Source organism: Balaenoptera borealis, assembly GCF_965194805.1.
Source record: "Balaenoptera borealis genome assembly, chromosome: 13".
Lineage (NCBI taxonomy): Eukaryota > Metazoa > Chordata > Mammalia > Artiodactyla > Balaenopteridae > Balaenoptera > Balaenoptera borealis.
In genome coordinates, this window is record NC_138870.1 from 5,824,977 (window position 1) to 5,848,917 (window position 23,941).

The window sequence follows — 23,941 nt, forward strand, 5'->3', positions numbered from 1 at the left end:
GCCTAGTCCATGGGCTGGGCCCGTCCACCAACCGTTTGTTATGTGTCTGCAATGAAATAACTGCGGAACTTTCTGTAGAGAACAGTTGGAAAATTTTTCAGCATTTTGACAGAGTCATTCTATGACTGTTGACTCTACTAATAATAAAACATTTGTCTCATGTTATGTGTGACTGCTTTTTTTTTTTCTAGCAATGCATTTTTATTGTAATCTTAAATAAAAGTGTTAATCCATGAAATATTAGACATTAAAAAAGACTTTCTTTTACCACAGATAAAGAAGTACTCAAAGATACATGCACCCCAATGTTCATTGCAGCACTGTTTACAATGGCCAAGACATGGAAGCAACCTAAATGTCCATCAACAGATGAATGGATAAAGAAGATGTGGTACATATATATTGGAGTATTACTCAGCCATAAAAAAGAATGAAATAATGCCATTTGCAGCAACATGGGTGCACCTAGAGATTATCATACTAAGTGAAGTAAGTCAGACAAAGACAAATATATGATATCACTTATATGTGAAATATAAAAAATGATAAAAATGAACTAATTTAGGAAACAGAAGCAGACTCACAGACTCCAAAAACAAACTTATGGTTGCCAAAGGAGAAAGGGGAGGGGAGGGATAAATTAGGAGTTTGGGATTAACATATACACACTACTATATATAAAATTGATCATCAACAAGGACCTACTATATAGCACAGGGAACTCTACTCAATATTCTGTAATAACCTATATGGGAAAAGAATCTGAAAAAGAATGGATATGTGTATATGTATAACTGAATCACTTCACTTTACACCTGAAACTAACACAACATTGCAAATCAACTATACTCCATTATAAAATAAAATTAAAAAAAAAAAAGAAGTACTCTTCTATGGCATAGTTTCCCAAACTGTGTTCTGAGGAATACCAACATTTCATGACATGCTGAAAAATGCTTTGAGGGGAAGGGGTTCCTTCATAAAATAATTGTGAGCACAATCTTTTACAAAGTTAAGTTTCCTTACTACAGGATTCACTGAACGTTGAACATATTATGAATTTGAATCTCCAAGATTAATTACTAATCTTCAAGAGCAGACTATCCTAAATTTTCTCCATTTTATTTGACCTTTGAATCCTTGTTACATCATATAAAGTAGTGTTCTGTGAAATATAGAGAAACATTTCTTTATAGGGGAGTCTAACCTTGTTAGAGGTAAAAATAGTATTTTTCCCTTTACACCTGACTTCCTCTGCTACCATCATAAAGTATCTAAGTAGCAGATCCTACTTGGTTGAAATCATCACAACTGCCATTAGGAACTTAATATGCTTACCATCAAAACTTTGCAAAAACGAGACACAATAGGAACATGTGTTTGGGCCCAAATGGTCCTTAACATCCCTGGGGCATCTCACTTAACAGGTCCATTCTCAAATCCTTAGTTTTTAACCCTCAAACGTCATGCTGCTCCTTAACTCTTTTCCATCTGCATAAAAAGCACCATAATTCACCCTATAATAACACCAAAAAAGTGTGGCATTATCTTGGAGTCTTCTCTCTTTATTCCCTTAACATATCCTTCTAGATTCACCTTCAAAATATATATTGTACTTTTCAGAATAAACAATGTGAGATTCCAGAAAAAGCACTTTAACTTTCATGAGATTTAAATCAACATGAGAAAAGTTGGCTGAAAATGCATTGGGAGACCTTCATCCATCTTTTGGCACACGTGATGCCCAGACGGCTGTGGTTGGGGAGGAAAGAGATGGAGGGGACACAATTGCTCTTAACTGTCACAGCCTGGGCGTGACACACACAAGTTCTACTCATTGAACTAATCATCTGGCTCTAATGTAACTGCAGAATGGTTGGGAAATACAGGGGAAAAAAGAAATATTTGGAACACTATCTCAATCCAATTACTTGTTCTACCACTTCGCCTGCTATCACCCTAGTCCAAGCCATGATTGTCCTTTCCTGAAATAGTGCAGTAGGTTTCTAACCACCTTCCTGCTCCTAACCATGCCAGAATGATCTCTTCCTTCCTCCATTCTTGCTATCTCCTACTTTCTGTTCCCTAACCAACAAAGTCTCAAAAGCCACACTCTTTATCATGGTCTCCAGGACTCTACACACTTTGGGTCCTGCCTACTTCTCTCCATTTCCTCCACCTCCCACCTGACTTACATTGCAGTAGCCACACTGGCCTTCACACTCCTCTTGAGAACATCAACTTTATTTTTCTTTCTTTCTTTTTTTTTTCTTTTGGCTGCACCACGTGGCTTGTGGGATCTTAGTTCCCCAACCAGGGATTGAACGCAGGCCCAGGGCAGTAGAAGTGCTAAGTTCTAACCCCTGGACCACCAGGGAATTCCCTAGAGCATCAACTTTAATCCTGCTGAAGGCCTTCACACTCATGGTTCCCTCTGCCTAGAATGCTCTTTCCTCAAACTTTCAGATGGCTCACACCTTCATTCATGCCTCTTGAAGAGGCTATCTTTCATAGTTCTGTATAAAACAGCAAACGTCTAGCCCCACTTCATCACCCCCTAACCCTTGACTCTGCATTTTCTTTCCTAGCCTTGTCCTTTCCTGACATTTAATTATATCTTTATTTGCTCAGTTGTTTATTGTCTATCTCCTTTACTTGAATGCAAGCTCAGTAAGTGCAGAGACCTTGACTGTTCTGTTGACTGTTGTTTTCCCAGAACCAAGAACAGGGCTGCTCACAGTACGTTCTCCGTAAGTATTTGTTCAGTGAGTGAGTGGGCGAATTAGTTAATTAATTAGTGAAAATAAGTCAAATAACAAACCAAAAATATTTTTAGCAGCAAGAAAAGAAACTGAGTTGACAGACTCATGGCCTCAGTTCTCACCCGGTCACTCCGCAGGCAGTCTTCCTGGAGCTGTTTGGACAGCCCTGCCTGGGGCTCCTTGAGGTTTCCTTGAAGTCCCTCAGAATCTTTGTTGAGAACACCTTCCTCACTGACCCCAGCCCTGGTCACCTTTGTTCATCAAACCAGCCACCACCCATCACAGGAGATGCGGGGAACTGAAAAGTGACCAACTTGTATAGTGCGGTTTTGATGAAAATGTTAATGGCCATCAAGAGAATCTATTCCAATCCTTCAAGACAGACTTGGCCGGTGAAGTTGTAAACTGCTTGCCTGAGCTGTATAGCTTTGGAGCAGGGCCCATGTTTGGATAGGGGGAGTGAGGGCTGAAAATGTAAAATTCAGTCTTCACTGGTAATGGAAAATTAGTGAGGACGGTGGAGGAATGTTGACTGTTCTGTGCGGCTGCCTCAGTGAACTTGGCCTGTAAAATCCAAATGAGGTGTGGACCCTGGGCACCTCCATTTTTTCCATTTCATCCTCTAGCCATAGTATTCATCCCGTTTGGCTTTCCCACTTGGACTTTTTTACTCTCACTATCCTTCCCATTAAGGGAATTGCTCGTAGACCGACAGAAAAAGTGTACCACAGCCAGAGTTTCCTTTTATTGGCCTCTCTAATAACAACAAAAAGTATTTCATTATTTCCTTCTCTTTCTTAGACAACGTGCTGCTCTTGACTGGCATGAAGTGGTGGTTACATGGAGTGCAGAAGCTGGTGGTTCACGGTGAGGATCCAAACTACAATTTCCCTGGGACAAATATCTGCCCTTTATCAGTGTCCCCAGGCTCGATCCCAAGTAAGAGTTGGGTTAAGGGAAATTGGATCCGTTCATTCTGTACATTCACATAGTAAGTGTTTTGAGAGCTCCTATTCTAAAGAAACCTATGCAACTTTGCTTAACCCAACATTTCCTAAACCTGTTGGATCACTGAAACTATTTTATTTCTGCTTAACAGAGTGATACTCAACTTAGGCAATACCACCTGCCTCATTCTGCAAACCTGGGCAATGCTTTGGTTTCAAAGGCTCTATCAGCGTTTGAAAGGTGAGGATCAGGGATGCTAAACATGGTGTAATATGAGAGCCAGTCTTTCCCATTTAAAGAAGAATGAACCCACTTAAAAGGGCAGTACCCTGCGGGGTACATCACTTGATTCACATTCTCTAGTTTATATGTATAAAATAGATAAACAACAAGGTCCTACTGAATAGCAAAGGGAACTATATTCAATATCCTGTAATAAACTATAATGGAAAAGAATATGAAAAAGAATATATATATATAAAATATATAGACTATATATATATATAAACTGACTCACTTTGCTGTACACCAAAAACCAACACAACATTGTAAATCAACTATATGTCAATAAAAAATTTAAAAAAAAACAAACCCTAGTCTAGGCCAACCTTCTCATTGTACAGATGGGGAAACAGACCCAGAGAGGGGCAATGACGTGTAAGGTCACAAAAACAGTGTCCATGGTCAGAGACAGGACTGGGACCAGCTCTCCTCTCCCCGATTCGGTGCCCATCACCCCACACCACACTCTTTATCGTGCTTATACCAGCACACTTGAAAGAATAACAAAAGATGTTGTTCAAGAGCATTGAAGAGAAAGTTTCTCAGAGCTCCAGAGTGTCTAAATGCCTGTGGAAATATTAATTGATGAGTGACTGAAACAATGAAGCAACAGGAGAAAAAAGCATGACTAGCTTTCATGCGGTGACTATATATGCTGGCCCTTTGCACATACTAGGTTTTCTATGCCCCATCACCATCCTGTGACATAAAGATCACTAACTCCATTTTGCAGATGAAGAAACTGAAACTTAGAGCACTTAGCTAAATTCCTTGAGGTCACAGAGCTCATAGAAAGACATGGAGCTGGGACTCAACTCAGTTTTTGTCTGACTTCAAAGCCTGAGTACTTTTCTTCAGGTCATGCTACCTCCCAATCACCAGCCTGGGCTCCTGCTCTCAAAAATGGGAAGCAAAATCTGTTTTTGTACTGGTTACATGTCTATTGTTAAAAAGTAACAGAAATCCATATAAGTAGGCTTAAGCAAAAATGAGCATCATTGGAAGGATACTGGAGTTCATAGACTCCACGAAGAAGCTGACCTACCCAGCCGTCCAAGAGCTGGAGGCAGCTGAATTGAGTAGGCACACAGCCCAGTGCCGTGCTGTGAAGGATGCTGACTCATCCCCATCTCCCAATCCTTGTTCCTAAGGTCAGTTCTTGAGAAAGGTGATAGCTCTGTTTCATCTTCAATCTGGTCGTCACCCCCCCCGCCCCCCACATCTAACTGGTGATAGCCGTGGGCTTAGAGTCACGCAGCAGAACCATGGTTGCTGATAGGGCATTTCTGTGGACAGGGTGTGTATTCCCAAAATTGTTACCATGATCATGAAGCTTCTATTGCATCCTTCATATCGCCGTAAGCAAAATACCTTTCTGTCTCTTCAGTGTTTATCTGACTTCTTCAAAAAGTTATCTACCACCTTTATATCCTTTCCCTCCCACCAAACTTCCCCTGTTAGAGAATTCTCTATACTGACTGTAACTCCTATCTGACTGATAAGAGTCCTCCGAGAGGCTTTGCATTTTAAGAGAGCTTAATGCAATACAATCCAACCAATACTGATGGAGCATGCTTGCCAGGGAGGAGTCCTGAACAAAGAATTGTGCCTCCTGCTTTAAAGGGATTCAAAGATGGATAAGGCTCAAATCTTGCCCTGCAGAAGCGTACAACTGACTGGCTTCAGTCAAAAGAATGAGTCTGTAACTGTAATAAGGGAGATTTGGGGGAAGGAAGTGACTTTAAAGGAAGGGCTGGCTCCTCAAATCACACCAGAAGGTGACCAGTTGTCTCAGCTGTCAGGTTCTCTCGGTTTTCAATGATGCAGAATGTAAGAGGTTATCCACAACCACAACAAACTCAAAAGACGAGCTTATGGTTAAGGACATGGGTAAAGCAAGGACGTCTAGTTAGACCATGGGAAACAAAGGAATGCCACCCAACAAAATAAATATTTTAGCCGGGACCCTTTAGGAAAATATCCCCTTTGGGTCCACGTCATGGAACATTCCATGGGAAAGGCCTTGTCTCCTATGGGGTGCCTGCCAGGACATGGTTCAGTCATTCACATCCCCGAGGGAGGCACAGAAAAGTGAGGGAGTTGGTCCTCATTCTCATCAGATCTACGACAGTACTGCAGTGAAGGTAGGAACAAGTTTGCTGACATTAGTCATCTTGCCTTTCCACTACACAGGAGGTCCTAAGAAAATCGTGAATAGACCTGGGTCTAAACTGTATCCTGATCTCTGTTCGCTGCCTCTTTCTTTTCTCCTGATGATGCTCGCCCTATAATTTTCTTCAGGGCACCTGCAGAAGCATCCTGTCTGGACTTGTTCAGCTTAGATAGGACCATGATCTGGACACTCTGATGCTTTCTCATTTCCCTCCATAAAAATGCATCGGTTCCTTAACGGCCTGAGTTGTTTACCTACGATAAAGTGATCTACTCTAAAATGTTCGTGACTGACACTCACATCTCTTTTGGGTTTTCAAGTGTTTTATACTTGAAAAAATGTCCAAACTCAGCTTTACAGGTGGTCACCACAACAGGCAGAGAGGGAAATATTTGGGGGCAAAGGGCAGGGGCTTTTCATGGTATGTTTCAGAACATATCATATGAGCAACTGCCTACTTTGCTTCTGTGAAAAGCATCTCTACATAATATGTTAGTGACTAGGGAAGTTATGACATGGCCTTGAAGGAACTGAAAAGAGTAAGAGAATCAATCATGCTTTGTTCAGCCTTAAACGTCAAGAAGTTCAGTTCCACACTTTTGAAGACTTGAAGCAAATTTATCTCTGGATTCTGCCAGCCATCCCCCTAATACATTTATAATTAATCAAAAATTCTTCAAAGCTATTTTACAATTTAATTCCATTGTGATTGAAATCATGTTTTGTACTATGTTAACCCTACTAAATATGTTGAGACTTGTTATAGGGCCCAGAATATGAATTATTCTGATAAATGTTTATGTGTCCTGAGTGTGTATTCTGCTGCTGTTGGGCAGAGTGTTCTATAAATGTTAATTAGTTCAAGTTGGTTGATAGTGCTGTCTTCAATATTCTTATTTTTTTTCTACTCATTCTATCAATTGCTGAGAGAAGAGAGTTGAAATATCTAGTTACGATTGTGGGTTTTTCTATCTCTCCTTTTAGTTCTACCAGTTTATGCTTCTTATATTTTGAAACTCTGTTATTAGGTGCATACCCATTCAGGATTGTTATGACTTCTTAAGGGATTGATTCATTTATTATTATTAAATATCCTTTGTCTTCATTGCGATCCTTTTAATGAAGTCTACTTTTTGATATGAACAGAGCCCCTCTAACTTTCTTATGGTTGGTGTTTGCGTGGGGTATATTTTCTATTCCTTTATTTTAAGTTATCTGTGTCTTCATATTTAAATTGGATTTCTTAAAGAATATATTTAGCCAAGTCTTGTTTTCTTTTCCAATCTCTGTTTTTTAATTGGAGTATTTATACCTTCTACATTTAATGTATTTAATGTTTGGATTTAATTCTTTTCTATTTGTGCCACCTATTCTTGGTTCCCTTTCTCCTCTGCTTTTGGTCCTCTTTTGGGTTCACTGAGTATTTTTATTATTCTATTTCAACTACAATGTTAGTTTATTAGCTATACCTCTTTGCTTTAATTTTTTAAGAGGTGAACTCTAGAGACTTCACAATAATCATCTTTAAATTGTTAGAGCCTGCCTTCAAATAACATTATACCATTTAATGTATACTCTAAGAATATTCTAACATTATATTTCCATTCTCTCTCTTCAACCTTTTGTGCCATTGTTGTCATGTGTTTTATTTCTATACATGTTATATACACAATAAATTATCAGCTTTGATTTAAAGGCAATTTTCTTTTAAAGAGTAAATCTATATTTTAATGTAGAATTCCTCAATTTAAAATATTAGCCACCAATTCAGAAAAATCAAACACAAAGTGCAGGACACATTCTGTACAAGTCAAACAACATCCTCTATGGTTGAATATTATTATGTTGACTATATCATCTGCAACTTGGTTTTTTTCCCACTCACTAGCAGGAGGTGTAGATCTTCATTCATCAGTACTCTCTCTTTAGCTGCTGCATAATGTCCCTTGGATAAATACACAATGGCTTGTTTAGCCTTTCGCAAGGTGATGAGCAATTAGATGTTTTCAGCCTTTTGCTATTACAAATAGACCTACAATAACCACTCTTATGCAGACCTCTACACACATGAGAGTATATTTCTGTAGGGTCAATACTGAGAAATGGAATCACTGGTCAAGGGATAAGACTGTTTTAAATTTTAACAGAAACATTTAAATCACTCTTTGAAGTGGCTGTAGGTAGTTAGGTCTCCGCCAGCTGGGACTAAAGGCATCTCTACAGTGCTTATGAGGCTTTGTGTCAAGATTTTTACAGTTTTTTAGTGTTACAACACTATAGAAAAGCATTGACTATTTCCTATGGGCATATGAGAATTTCATTTTTGGAAAAGAGCCCTGTAGCCACCATTGTTGAAAAATGTCCATTTGCAGAAATTAGTGGGCAGCCTTCTTAGAAATCCTCTGTCAGGGACTGAGACAGGGGAATTGAAGAAGAAATGACTTCTTCAAGCAGATCTTGGAATATTCACTTTGCAAGATAAGTTTTCAAAGAGTCTGTTCCACCCAATTAGTGATCACCTCTAACTCAGTAATTTTTATAATTTCAAAAATAAAATAAATCGAATATTCTTCCTAAGACTGACCTTAGAAATCATGTAATTCATCCTTCCCACTTTTCAAACAAAAAAAATAATGAAGCCTAGAGAGAAGTTACTAGCCCAGCTGGATCTTGGCAAAATCATACTTGAAAACCAGATCTCATGGTTCCCAATCCAGGGTGTTGATGTGGTGGAAAAACTAGCCCAAATACAGAATCTTTGGGTTGGAAGCAGTCTTAAAAAGGACCTAGACATCATACTCATCTTAATATAGCCTCCCATGCTATAGAGGAATCTTCCCAATAAAATACCAGATGTATCTTACAGCTAGAATTAGAGCATTTTCTTTGAAAATTAGTTCATTAATTTATGAGAAAAAGATAGACCGTTATTGGGTAGCTTTGATTATTAGAAAATCTTCCGTGCTGAAATCTGCCTTTCTGTAATTTCTGTAATTTCTGTAACCTCTTGAACTTTCCCATTTCTTGGAGCATCCATGAATCAGATTCCAGGCTGTTCACCACCCCACTTCCGGCCCTCTGCATTCTCTCCTATTCATCAATGTCCCTCTCAGAATGTGGCATGCAGAAGAGGACAAGGCAATGGTCCAGCTGTGGTCTGCCTAGTGCAGGGTGCAGTGGGGCCATTGTCTCCTTTGATCTGCTCTGTATACTTCTATTAATAGAACCCCAACATGTCTGGCTTTCTTGGCAGCTGCAGGCCAGAGCTTATGGTCAATGGGAACACCAAGTTTGTTTGTTTGTTTGTTTTAGCTGATGACTATTATGCCCGCCCAGTCTCCTTCATCTTCTTTTTATGTAACTAATTGCAGGATTTGGGGTTAAAAATTCTAAATTTTTAGCTTTAAGTTAAACACTCTTACTTTGAGAATGTTTGAATCTTCATCTTGTTATCTAAAGCGTTCGTCTTTCTCTGGGCTATCCCTCACACAAATTTGATAAACAGCCCTTCTATGCTTTTGTAGAAATCACTGAAGAAGAGACAAGCAAAGCATGGAGGGGAGGGCCCAGGCCATGGCACAAATGACCTTGGTCCAAGTTGAATGATGACCACTGTGAATTCACACCCAGGACACGGAGACAACCTTTATTTCTCTTTTTTTTTGTTTTTTTGTTTTAATATGGCTACCAAGAAAGACTGTTTAATGCCTTTCTGAAATGAAGATACTCTATATAACTACAGCATTCTTTTGATTTGCTGCCTGGTAACTATTTTTAAAAAGAGGAGATGGGGGTTTGTTCCACATAACCCATATTGGCTTTTAGTGATCATTTCTTTGCAAGTATTAACTTACAGATCTCCTGAAGGCAAAGAACTAGGGCACCCAATGACAAAAACATAATGCCCAAGCCAGAAAAAAAAGAATTTTTTGGAAGCAGAAGGAACCAGTTTTTGTCCAGCGATTTACTGTTTAAACCTCTTTCAAAAGAGAAACACACAGCACTGTGTTTAGGGGAGAGGAGATAGACAGATTGTATAAGCCAAAGGCTTTTGAAGGTCTTGGGAAGAGAGTGAGCAGAGTCTTTGTGAATGATGCAGGCATCCTCCAGGACAGCCCGAGACAGGCTAGGACTTGCAGCAACCCTGGCCTTCCCAAGGCACCCACCTCTCCCTCCTTCCCACTCCCTTTCACTTGTCACCATTCTGCCTGCAGCCCTTGGAGTCAACTCTAGCCTTTTTAATAAGATGGTTTGGAAGAGAAACAAGCCTTTTCAGTTTGAGAGATAAAAATAAAAATGTCAGGGATCAGAATTTCCACTTATGGTCTCAAATGATAGATGAAATTTAAAGCTGGCAATCATCCTGAGTTGGAAGGACATAAGCAGCAGAGGCTGGAAAAAACAGTTTAGGGTTTTGTTTTGTTCTTTTCCCCCCAAGTGATAATGGACCAACCCCAAACACAGCGAGTTCTTTTCCTTTTTGAGGGGAGCGAAACTTGCCAGCCAACTGGTTCAGAGACAGTTTGCAGCCCCTCCTCCACGTCTGTGAATAGGTTTTCCCAAAATTCCAGGAGAGAGTCCTCTACAGACTGCCCATCTGTTCTCAGGCACGCAGGGAATCTGGGTGACAATTACATTTGGGAATCACCTGTTGGAGCTCCGGAAGAGAGACCATACTTCTACTCCAAGTCTTCGGAGATTTTTTTTTTTTTTTTTTTTTTTTTCTGCAAGACACTTCTGCTTTGGGGTGTGATTAGAGATTAGGAGGAAGAAGAGGGAGGAAGGGAGAAGATCAAAGCACAAGAAAGGTTGGTTTTTGCCCTGACACGAGACACGAACATGTTTCCAAGGCCGAACCTCCTGGGAACCCTCTGATCTATACTCTTAGAGAGCTCGGAATACGAACCCATGAGAGACAGGCTCTGTGAGCAATGTACCATATCTCTGGGCAAATCGTTCCAGCCTCAATTGACTCACCTGAAAAATGAGGAGGATGAACAATATGATATTTTAAAAGACTTCCTCTTTTTACAATTCTGAAACCACACAACCCAGATTGCGACTTGAACCCACTGTCTTTTAATTAAAATCACACACCTGGTCTCAGGACCTATTGAAGTTCAGGTTCTTTATGTCTCAGTACAGAAGGAATTTAGTGAGAGACAAAGCAATAGGCAAGAAGTGGATTTATTTAGAAAGATACACATTCCTTAGACAGAATGCAGCCCGTCTCAAAAGGTAAGAGAGGCCCTGGGAGACACACACTCCGCAGAGTATGGTCCAACTCAGAAGGCGAGAGGTCCTGAAATATGGGGCAGTTAAGTTTTTATGGGCTGGGTAATTTCATAGGCTAATGAGCGGGAGGATTAGTCCAACTACTTTGGAGAAGGGGTCGAGATTTCCAGGAATTGGGCCACCACCCACTTTTTGACCTTTTATGGTTGGCCTTGGAACTGTCATGGCGCTGGTGGGTGTGTCATTTAGCTAATGTATTACAATGAGCGTATAATGAGACTCAAGGTATACTGGAAGTCGATTCTTCCACCATCTTGGGCCTAATCGGTTCTAACCAGTTATGTCGTATCTGCAAAGGCTCTGTTATTCTTTTAAAGATTGTGCCCTGCCCCATTCCCTCCTGTTTCAATTCCATTCCAACTTCTAACTTGAAGAATTCCAAGGCTAAAATATGTTCTAAAATATGGGCCAGTGGTTCTCAACTTGAGATCAGTTGCAATGTGAATCAACTGGAGAGTTTGTTAAAAACCTAGATTTTTGGACTCTGATACATCGATCTATGGTGGAGCTTTAGAATTTGCCTTCCTACAAGTTCTTGGATGATACTGATGCTGCTGGTTTAGGCACCATACTTTGAGAACCTCTGTCCAGACCAGCTGAACTCCCAGCATATTAATGGTCATGCCTGGGAAACTGTTACCTACAGGACTGACTTAAGGACTAGTTAGCAAGAGATGACTTTGGGAGCTGCACCAGAGTTAGATGTGTTCTATGTGAGAGTCGGGGATTGGGAAGAGGAGTAGTCAGGGGTCTGAAAATGCACCTTGAAAGATGTCATCAGAATTTAAGAAAATGCCACAGATAATAGGAGCAGTTGAGACTGTGTATAACCCGGTCCTGGCCTTACAGATCCATTGTGCTTAAGAAAACCTAGTCAGAGAGAGTGCATTAGCCAGAAGAAACCCAGTCCTGCTGCTGAGAAAACACCTTTCAGCACATGCCCTGTTGAAAGTAGATCAGTATAACATATACACACTACTATATGTAAAATAGATAACCAACAAGGACCTACTGTAGAGCACAGGGAACTCTACTCAATATTCTGTGATAACCTATATGAGAAAAGAATCTAAAAAAGAATATATATATGTATATGTATAACTGAATCACTTTGCTGTACACCTGAAACTAACTGGGCCACAAAAAGTGTTAATAACTTGATTAAGGATCATAGGGGTCTTACATTCTTGAGTTGGGATTCTCCAACAGAATTACAATAGAACCAAAACGCAGAAGCCTTCAGAGGACTCATGCTTTGAGACCCCTCTGTTTCCTGGTTAAATAGTACTTCAATACTGTTAAGTTCAGGTTACCACACTCTAGGAGGAAAAACAAGTGAAAACTCAAAATAGGGGAAGAAGTTCTGGTTTGTTGAGAAAGATCTTAAGGTCATTTAAAAAGTATCTACTGGGCAACCATGATTTGCCAGGTGCTGGGGACACACTGATGAACAAGACAGGCAATGACCCTCATGCCCTGATGGGGCTTACAGTTTAAGGAAGGAGACATAATTTAAACAAGTAAGCCCACAAACCTTTAATTACAGTTGTTGTAAGTGTCATGGTAGAGAACAAGGAATCATAGTAAAGTGCAATACTACCTACAGTGTTCAAAGCTAACCTGATTCTGGGATATAGAAATAAAAGTCAAGGCTTTGACCATTATCATGCATAATTCATCACATGAAGCCTTGCCCCAGTGCAGAATCCTGTGAGAGGCAGCATAGTGTGACTGAGTGTGACAGGGCTTGTGTTCCCTTTAAAAAATGAAATGTAAAAGCTTTAGGGCAATTCTTCCTTTACCTCCTGCCCTAGACAGATCTTTGCCAGAGCCCGGACTCCTTGATCATTCAAGGAGAGTTTGAAGTAAGATATGGAAGGGCCTTGGAGAGGTTGAAAGGATTGGAGAAAGGGTTAAGGAAACTTAAGATGGCTCAAGAATCGGAGCGTTAACTGACTTGCTGTCTCAAAGCGCATGCCCTTCATTAAAGGCTGATGGCTCTTCTCTCCATGAACACCCAAATATGACTGGAGCAGCCCAGGGATCTCAGGGATTAAAACATCAACCCACACCCACTTCTTAAGTCCAGTTCTGTTTCTTGGGGACCTTAATTCAACTGGAAGGAAACACTGAATCTTGAAGAATTAGGTTAAGATTCTGGCACAATCTTTATGCTTTGAATACGGAGGGATCCACTTATTTGAAAACATGCCATAAGACTGAGCTCGTAGGTGGGAAGAACTCACCTCATAGACTGCCCGGCTCCAGGCCAGGCCACTGGCATCATTCCAGGCAGGGAGAGGACATCGCCCTGCCACCTAATGCATTGGGACCACTTTCAAGCGAGCAGTGGTTCTAGGAAGGTCCCTACCCCAAACAAGCTATTCAGAATGTCATGCAGAGAACAACAGGGTTATTCCCTTGGTTTAAGGATTTGCCTGAAGTTAAAGTGTAGGTGTCACCAGAGGGGTGGAGGTTATTACTGTCTATTAATACAATAGCAGGGAGTACTTTCTTAGATCCTTTCCAATCAGAGCCAGTAAGGAGCAAAAGAGAAAGGCCACATATCTGGGAAAATGGAACGTGGGAGAGAAAAGGAAGAAAAGGCCTTGGTAGGCTGCATGAGGGAGCAGGATTCCCGAATGAAGGAGAGGGTAGCCGTGTGCTGTTTTGAAGCATCTGTTGATTTCCACGATGTCAAGACACCCCCCCCCCGCCCCCACACCATGGCTGATTTCAAGCTGCCAGTGTGATGTCAACTGGCTCACAAAATTCCTGGAAATGAACAATTGGCTGGCGCTTGCTGCTGGGTGAGCGTGGGCCTCCTGGGGGTCCCCACGAGTGGACGGAGAGGCATTGAATGGGGAGATGGGAAGACCCCAAATGTAGACCCGGCCCACGGCGTTGGTCTGAAGCGCTCCCAGACTGTGTTGAGGTTCTCCTCTGCTGAGGGCAGGAGGTGTCGTGGGACCTGGGTGGCCCAGGCAAACATGGGTGGGACTGAAACCGCCAGCAAGTGAAAAAACCGATGGGCCTCTAATTAGACCGAATCTCCCCAACTGCCTTTCGTAACCATCACGTAGAGAGACAATCCCAGCAACAACAGTGTTAGAGAAATTATCAAATGATTGCTGCTAATATCCTGGAAACATGCTTCTCAGTCTGGGGACACCTGTTCGAAGACAGTGTCCTAGAATCACAGAGGGAAAGTGACAATGAAAAGAGGGGAGGGTGAGGCCAGCTGTTCCCCTTTGTGAGGGAGGCAGGGACAGTCAGGGTTATTAAAAGCTCCGTGACATACTTTGGCTTTGGTGGTGAGGTTATGTCTCAGCCCGCGGATCCCTCCCTTCAGAGCGGATCAGGAAGATATCAGGGCCAGCCTGGTGGAGTTATTCATGTCCATGGGCCCTAATCCTGCTACATGTGTTCACTCTTTGATAAGGGTCTGCCTTATGTCTCCAAACTTGAATTCTCCTTTCCAGGCGGGGCAGAAAGAATGATTCCTCAGAATCTCGGCAGAACTGGGAAGCTTCCCCACATCCCTTCCTATAGATTTCTCCAGGCAACCTGAAGCAGCCTCTTCCTGTCGCCCAGAGCTCCACACTCTGGAGTGAAGTCATTCGCTACGTCTCACCTGTTTGCCCTTCCACTCAATGCTTCTATTTTATTTCTTGTAGCCTCGTAATATTTTCTTTGTATGATGAGTGAAATCCCTGTGAATGATTGTACATCAAGAAGTTAATGACTGCTTTTGATGTCAGGAAGCATCCTCTTTCCCAGAGGTATTTGTAGCTTTGCAAACCTATCACTCCAAAGAAGGATTCTACTAGGGCAGAACTTCTGCCTCTGTGGTAGGTAAATGACATGACGGTTTGGGCCAGGCTTGTGGTTTCTCACAGATCATACCCGATGGGTGAACGTATCAACCCCTACATTAGTCCTGCCCTGATCCACCTAACAAGGAATGGCATCCGATCATTTACCAGGAGGTCCAAGTAGGTGTATCAAACATAGGCTGTGCTCAGCTCTTTTAATGGGGATAAAGCGAGGTCCCTAAAATGGCCCCAGCTCTTCCACTTTGTCCAAAGACCAAGAAGAGACTGAGAGAAAGAGAGATACAGGAAATTTAAGGGTGTGTGACTGCTAAATCCTTTCCTGTGAGAACAGTCCGGCAGGGAGAATGGGAAGCAGGGTTTGCCCAGGACCTGAGCATCCCTTAAGGCTCAGACTTGACTCATCTGTGTCAGAGATGCTCCAACCTGGTTTGGGACTGAGACACACCCATGATACTGCAGTGTTCTCAGGACACACCTACCCCTTTTGACCAACACACACAGCCGGCCACACTCTCAGACCCATCACCTCCCCTCTGCTCTACCCAATCCTGAGCAGGACTGAGTGGCGGAGGATGCTCCAGAAGGCACCGAGTGATAATAACTATAATAGCTGTCACTTATCAAGTCCTTACTTTGCCCAGCTGCTGTGCACAAGGCTTCATGTATATGTGACCTCATCTCATCCTTGCAACCACCCATTCAGTGTTGCATGGTTATTATTCTCATTTTAAAGATGAGGAAACTGAGGCTCAGGCTAAATAAGTTGCCCAACGGCACACAGCTAACAAATGGCTGTGAGGGTGGAACCCAATACACTAGGAATCCAAAGAAGCTTAGCTTTCCCTTAAACTCCACTCCCTGGGAGCTAGTTCTTCTTCTCCATCTCAGCTGAGCTGGGCCACAACCAGTGTGCCCAGGTGTGGGGTCTACATGGCCACAGGAATCTGCAACCAGATTCACAGTAGGGCCAAAGAGGTCTCAAGTCCAGAAGAGAAATAAAGACCAGCAGATATTTTCGGTCGGCTTTAATCCTAGGATTCCGGATGTTTTCCTTTCTAGAGGTAAATGCATTTGATTTCTGGCTGTCTTCTCACCAAAAAATTTGATTTGCAAAGGATAGGAGAAGACCATCAGGATAGATGTGATGGGGCAATCTCAATACTTCCTACATGGCTCCAAAGGGGAGGCCCTTTTGGATGCTAATATTCTGTAAACAGTTGCCCTTTCCATCCCAGACTTGGCATCTTCATGAAGCTATGTCAACAGACAGTGGGAGAAATGGGGGCCCTTCCTTCCAATTTTAATGTAAATCTTTACTTGCTTCCTGACTTTTTGTTGAGTGCACCTAACTTATAATCAAGGTCTGGATGCCAGAACTGGGATTAGTTACTACCAAGAGCAGAGCTGAGACGGTTTTCACCACCATAACAAGAGAAACACAGTCCAGAGGGGCTGCGTCTCCAGCTCCTCTTTCACACACCTACCACCTGACTTCACTCAGCAAAGCCTTGTGATGAAGAATTAAGAATTAAAGAGGCAGCAGCTCCCAGAGGGCTAGAGCCACAAATGATACCCAGATTCTACCTGATCCATTTATTTATTCTAAGAACTTAAAATTCATCTTGTTGCATTGAGTTTCGGGTGAATGCCAAAACATACTGGGCATAATCCTCATCCTCAGGGGGTTACTATCCTGTTGCAAAGATAAAAATGTTAAATAAAATGATACAGACATTGGTAAGACCAGGTTATTAAAACATACAAGAGTGGTGAGAGTATGCAGGAGTTCAGAGCGTTCTAGTGTTAGGAGGGATTTCGTGGAAGAGAAGAGCAGAGCAGGACCAAAGAAGAGGGAGATGGGAAAGGCGGTCTTTAACCAAGCTCGCTTCCTCAGGCCAAGTGTGCTAATTCCATTGTTTTTGGCTTACACTGCAGCGTCTCCTAATGCACTTTCTCCCTCCTTCCCATCTTCCCTCTCTTCTATCTCTTCTTATCTTCCTATCATGTGAGTTATTCAAATCTTTTTCATACTTCCATACTTCAGCTCAAGTCCAAACTTGTTCTTGAAGCCTTTCCCAGCAATTCCAGACGGTGCTGAATTTTCCTTTACTTATTTCTTGTAATGGGTAAATCTGTACCATGCCTTGGGAAAATTAATTATCTGCTGCCTTATATTGTTTGCTTCTTATGGGCAGGGCTGTGTATGGCATTTCTTGTGTACCCAGCACTTTGCTAGATACATTACAGGTGCTCAGGAATGGTGGTTGACTGACTCGCCATCCAGGGTCATTGGTTTCTAGTCTCATTTGAAGTTCCACAGGGGGAGAAGCTGCAGACTGTTCAGATACTTGATGACCCAGGGAGTGATTTTCATGTCCTTCCAGAATTCCTTCTGTTTTAGTTAAAGCAACTGCTCCATATGTGTTTCATAAAACCGTTCATGTCCTTGTAAATACCACTAGCTCTCACATCTCTTTGCTTAACAAATTTGGATTCTCTTGCTCATTCTTTATGGCCCTGGGGCAGCTTAAAACTTCATCATTTCTTCAGTGACTGTTGTATAGTTTCAAATAGTTGATTGAACCCACGTTGGCCTCAGTTTCCATTTTGTTCAGATCATTAGCATCATTTTGGCTCTGGACAGGGCAGAAGCCTGGGCTTGGGTGAGTAGAGTGTCTCTCTGTGTGCATACTTCTAGCGGCTCTGGGGTTACATCTGCAGGCACTGATTTCTCAACAGAGAACCTTAATGGGCAGAGCTGGCATCTCTGTGCTTCCCTGATCTCTCCATTGTCATCACTGTGTCATCAAACCATTGACCAAATACTCATCTGTAGTGCAGGAAATGGGCTGAAACCACTGGACCTGACGGGGAAAACATCAGATCTGACACTTCAGTCCCAAAATAAAGGGCACGAGCAAAAGGATTGAAGACGACTCTGCTAAAGAATCTCATGTGAAAAAGAGCTTGTGGGTTTCACAGATTGTAATATGTGAGTTACCTGTGACTATGGTTGCCACAAAAACAGATGCAAATGTATATTAATATTAATACATTTATACTAATATAATAAGAAGGTACTATCCAGAAGGAAGGTGAAGCCCCTCTCTACTCTGCAGAATTTTCAGTACTAGTGTTAGTATTTAGAGAAGCTGGCAGTGTGAAATGTGTTCAGAGCATAGCCAGGGTGGCAGAGAACTTGAAACCACGCCACACGAGGAGCTTTTGATGAAGCAGAGGGAGCTAGTCTGGAGAAGGGAAGCTGTAGGTAATGCTAGATGTTGGTCTTCAAGCTTCTGTCATGTGGAAGGTATAGTGTGGGTGCCTAAGGGTTTCAGTGAAGACTTGCAAACTTACAGACTTCAGCTTAATACATTGTAGACTTTTTAGGACTAGTCAACTTGTATGGAGACTGGCAAGTCACTTGTCAAAACTACAAGGGGTTGGACGGGAATGAGGATAGGATCCAGGAGGGGGTAGGATTTGAAATAGGCAGTGCTAGATGATTTCTAACAACTATTATGATGATGGCATTCAAGCAGGAGGGAAATTATTATTCCCATTTTTATAGCTGAGGAAACCAAGTCCCAGAGTGATTAAGTGGCTGGTCCAAGGTCATGCAGGTTGTCAAGATACTGGCCTCTTGATGTCAAGTAGAGTGCTCTGTACACCACGCTTCTAGCTGCTATTGTCAACCTTCCCCATGATAAATACTCTCCTCGTTGGATTCTAGAATAGTCTCTGAATCCCTAAAGCACTCAGCAGAATAGAATCAGGGTGACTCCCATTGGGGAGTCAGAGATCTGGCTACCTTTCCCTACAGCATCCCATCCCTGGAAGAAAGAATCAAAGACAACCAACCTCACCTCCAACCCTTAGCTAGGAGAATATCCAACATGAACCCATGTCTCTGGCTCACTCCTCCTGACTGTGGGAGAAGAACTCAGTGTAAACTTCCTGTCAGGGGTGCAGACAAAAGGGGGGAGGTGAAAAGAGAAAACTCAATAGAGGCCCTAAGATAGGGCTGGCTAGGTTGCCCCTGTCAGAAAGGCGGCAGAAGCCCACATTAGCAATGGCTCCTGGAGCAGCCTCAGTTTGGGAAAATCACATATTTTTAACAAGCAACATTAAAAAATACATAAATTTTATTGGGAATATGTTAATTCACTCACCAAAAAAAGTAAAATATTTGTTTTATGATATATTCATTGCCTGGTTCCTTTCAATAGTCTGCCTTCTTCCTCTTGTGCTTTCTTTCTGCCTGTGATGGCTTTTTTAAAAAAATAACAGCTTTATTGAGACATAACTCACACACCACAAAATTCACCTGAAAGTGTAACATTCAGTGACTTTTAGTACACCCACAGTCATGCAGTCATCACCACTACTCATTCCAGAATATCTTCATCACCTCAAAAAGAAACCCCTTGTCCATGAGCAGTTTTCCCCATTCCTCCCAGCCCTAGGCAACCGCTAATCTACTTTCTGTCTCTGGATTTGCCTATTCTGGACATTTCATATAAAGGGAATTATTTATACAAGACATGGTCTTTTGTGACAGGCTTTCTTCTCTCAGATGAATGCTTTCAAGATTCATCTATGTTGTAGCATATGTTAGTACTGCATTTCTTTTCATAACCAAATAGTATTCCATTGTATGGATATATGAGACTATGTTTTGTTTATCCATTCATCAATTGATGGACATTTGAGTTGTGTCCACTTTTTGGTTATAATGCATGCCAAATAGCATGCACCATTTAAAATACTTTCAGCCATGTGTGAAAGTAAACATCCTCACCATGCTTGTTATTTTCTATCTTTTTGACTATAGCCATCCTAGTGGACGTGAGGTGGTATATCTTTGTGGTTTTGATTTCCATTTCCCTACTGGCTAAGGATGTTGAGCATCTTCTCATGTGCTATTGGTCATTTGTACGTCTTCATTGGAGAGATGTTTAATCAAATCCTTTGTCCATTTCTTAACTGGGTTGTCTTTTTATTCTCTTCAGTGTTTTTGAAATCAAACTTCATTGACAAAACCCTTTACAGGAATGGGTCCACTGTGACAACATCAGTCTCAGATCCAAGCATGTCTGGCTCGTGAAGAGGATGATTGTTGGGTACACTGTAGCCTTCCCTGGAGATGGCAGAATAGACTGTAGGTGACATCTTTTTTTTTTTTTTGGCTGTGTTGGGTCTTCGTTGCTGCGCACGGGCTTTCTCTAGTTGTGGTGAGTGGGGACTACTCTTCGTTGTGGTGCGCGGTCATCTCACTGCCATGGCTTCTCTTGTTGCGGAGCACAGGCTCTAGGCACGCGGGCTCAGTAGTTGTGGTTCGTGGGCTCTAGAGCGCAGGCTCCGTAGTTGTGGCACACTGGCTTAGTTGCTCCGCGGCATGTGGGATCTTCCCGGACCAGGGCTCGAACCCGTGTCCCCTGCATCGGCAGGTGGATTCTTAACCACACCACTGTGTGCTCCCAGTCCAGACACAGAGGAGCTGTGTGGCCTTCCCCTTCTGTTTCCTGATCTTTTCAAGAAATAAGTAGAATTGAATGATTTCAAAGATCCCCTCCAGCAGTGCCATTCTAGGATGACTTTATGAAATCTTTATTTCCTTTTCCCCTCACTGCTGGGAACAGAGGAAGGAAAGCATAAATGCCCATGGGAAAGATTAACGTTAAGCCAAAGGAAGAACTTTCCAACCTCTGGGGTCACACATGACAGAGGCAGGGCTTGGAGGAGAGCTGTAGGATTTATTTCTCTGATATTTGAAAGAATAGAATCTACTCACCTAAGGTGGGATGCATTTGAAGATGCTGGAGGCTGAGAGTACTGTGTGCAAAGATGGCGTTCAGCTGTCAATCAAACTCTTTCCTCTCCGGTTCAGCTCTGGACGTGGCCTTTCTGCCTTCAGTTATCTCCTCCCTTTCCCTTCAAACCAACCTGTATGAACTGCTTAGTGCCTTCCTTCCATCATGTCATTTTTCAAAAATCTGACTATATTTTCACAACAATTTGTCCCTTACAGTATTGTGTCTGATTCCTCTTCCTGACTTCCATTTCTCCATAATGTGCTTCTGCCACTTATAAAAATACTTTTCACTAGAACCTAGTCTATCCTATAAATACAGCTGGAGTCCAGGTCCTAGACCATTCCCATTGTCATGGTTTTGTTTATTTTTCTTCATATTCTGAATGTACTTAATCTCTCCAAGCTCAATGGAATTACTGCCTTGTCCCTGAAATGTTCTCTGACCCATCTAGCCCTTCCTGAACTCTCTGACCCTCTTTCCCACATACACCTCATCACGGTTGATCCTTGGAGATTTTTCTCTCATGTCTAAAGCTGTATTGAAACCTAGGGTTAGGTACTAGGAAGCCCTCAATAAAGGCTTGATGGATTTGAATACACTTGGACCTTCTCTTTTCTGTGATGAGCCTGGAATGGGTCATCAGAGCAGTCTCCCATAAGGCTGGCTTCTCTGTATATATCTGCCTACATAATGCCTGGGTTGTTAATGATACTTTTGGGTGTCTGCACCAGGAATGGCTCATTTACTGGTCTTCTGATTGCTTGAAAGGAAGATCCTGGCAGAATGGATCTTTCTTGTATGCCGGGTCAGATATTTCTTATAAGTAGATTTGTCCTAGGAAAACAACCTGAGTATGGCTTTGTTCAGATGGTCAGAGTGGTCTGAAAGCTACCCTGGGCCATTAAAATTAGCTGCAACTGCCTGTCTCAAAAAGAAGATTCTGATCCAAAGTACAGGTCTATCTTATGCCATAGAGGTATTAAATCTTCCATTACTCAAGAGGGAGTGTCAACAATGGAGACTGAAAGATTATCGAGCTGAGCATCATGGGTTCTGGCTAGCTCTGCCACTGGTCTGTGAACGTGTTAGGGTGAGCTGGGAAGAACCACAGTGCTCTCAGAGCCTCAGTTTCTGTACATATAAATAAGAGGTTTGCATGAGGTGGTCACTAATGTCCCACAAGCTCTGACGTAAAATGGATCTGTGAAGTTGTTAGAATGCTGCTCTCCGTTCTTCAACAAGAGATGTAGGGAAGAGAGCAGTATCACGCTAGAGAAGTGAAGATAAAGTTAGCCTCAGGACTCACCCATCTATCTATCCATGCTTCCACCCAACAAATATTTATTGAATACCTACTATGTGCCAAGCTCTGTTCTAGGCACTAAGGATTCAACAAACAACAACCAAGTCTTTATCATGGAGCTTACATTTTAGTGATGAGAGACAGACATGAACAAATAAACCAGTATATACATAAGATGTCCTCTAAAAACAGACCACTGCGAAGGGCCACACAGGCTATGCACGGCACACTCCCAGGTGGCGCCTTCACCTAGATTATAACCATTCTGGGTGACGATGGGTGCTATGAAGAAAGGAAAGTGGGTTGGCAGATAGAGAGTGATGGAAGGTGTTATTGAAGATAGAGCTTTGAAAGAAGGACTCTCTACTGAGATTTTATTTAAACAGAGTCTTGAATGAAGTAAGAGAGCAAACCACACACATAATGTAGAGGAAGGGTCCCACAAGGGCCGTGAGAACAACGCTGTCTGAAGGTCCTGGGGTGGTAGTGGGCATAGCCTGTCTGAGGCTCTAAGATGTTGTGATCCTATAACTGTCTCCCAGACAGCGATGGGACCAACAGTCCATTAGCAAAAGAAGGAATCAGACCTTGTAACAACAGGTGCCAATGCCACTCCCCCTGGCCACCCTCTCACAGGGCTGCCCAGCTCTTGTTTTTTTTTCATTTTTTCATTCTTTTAACAAATATCTAGTAAGCACTAACATAGTGCCAGGCACTGAGAAGGTTTCCTTGCTAACTTTTCTCTCTCCTAGGGTTAAATACCAATTCCATTCTTTTCTTAAGGTCAGAGTATGGAGAGTGTGCTAGAAAAATACAACAAAAAGCAGAGTGGAGCAGGGCCCATCATACTTGCCTTAAGAAGATCATTTGTCACTTGTCCCCAGCTTTCAACTTGGAGAACATCTTGGGAGGAGATGCTGCATCAGTTTCTAGCTTTGATTTCACCACAGATAACTTTTGCTAAAACCTGGCTTTCCATTTTATAAAAGGTGACTTTCACTGTCTACTTCACAGAGTCCAAGAATGAGGATGCTGAGGCAGTTTAAAATGAAGAATAAAGGGACTTCCCTGGCCGTCCAGTGATTAAGACTCCGTGTTTCCGCTGCAGGGGGCATGGGTTCGATCCCTGGTCGGAGAACTAGGATCCCGCATGCCACACAGTGCGGCCAAAAAAAAAAAAAAATGAGGAATAAGGTTCAACCAGCAATAAATTAATCAATGCATGGATTCTGAGGGAGGACAGGGTCCTTTCCTTAGGTAGGAAGACAAACACATAGATATTGTCAGTGAATTAAAACATGGTGAATGCTGGAGGACCGGGGCTGCGAAAACATGCAGAATGAAGTGAGAGGAAGGAAATCATTGTGATCTGAGTTGATTAGAAAAATATTCATAAAACCTGGGCTTGAGGATGGGCAGGATTTTTTCAAATAGTGTCGAGAAGATGAAAGGATGGGGATAAGACGTGCAGATGAGAAAGCCCATGGCAAGTTCAGGGCACTAGAGAAGGAAATAAAGAGTCGCAA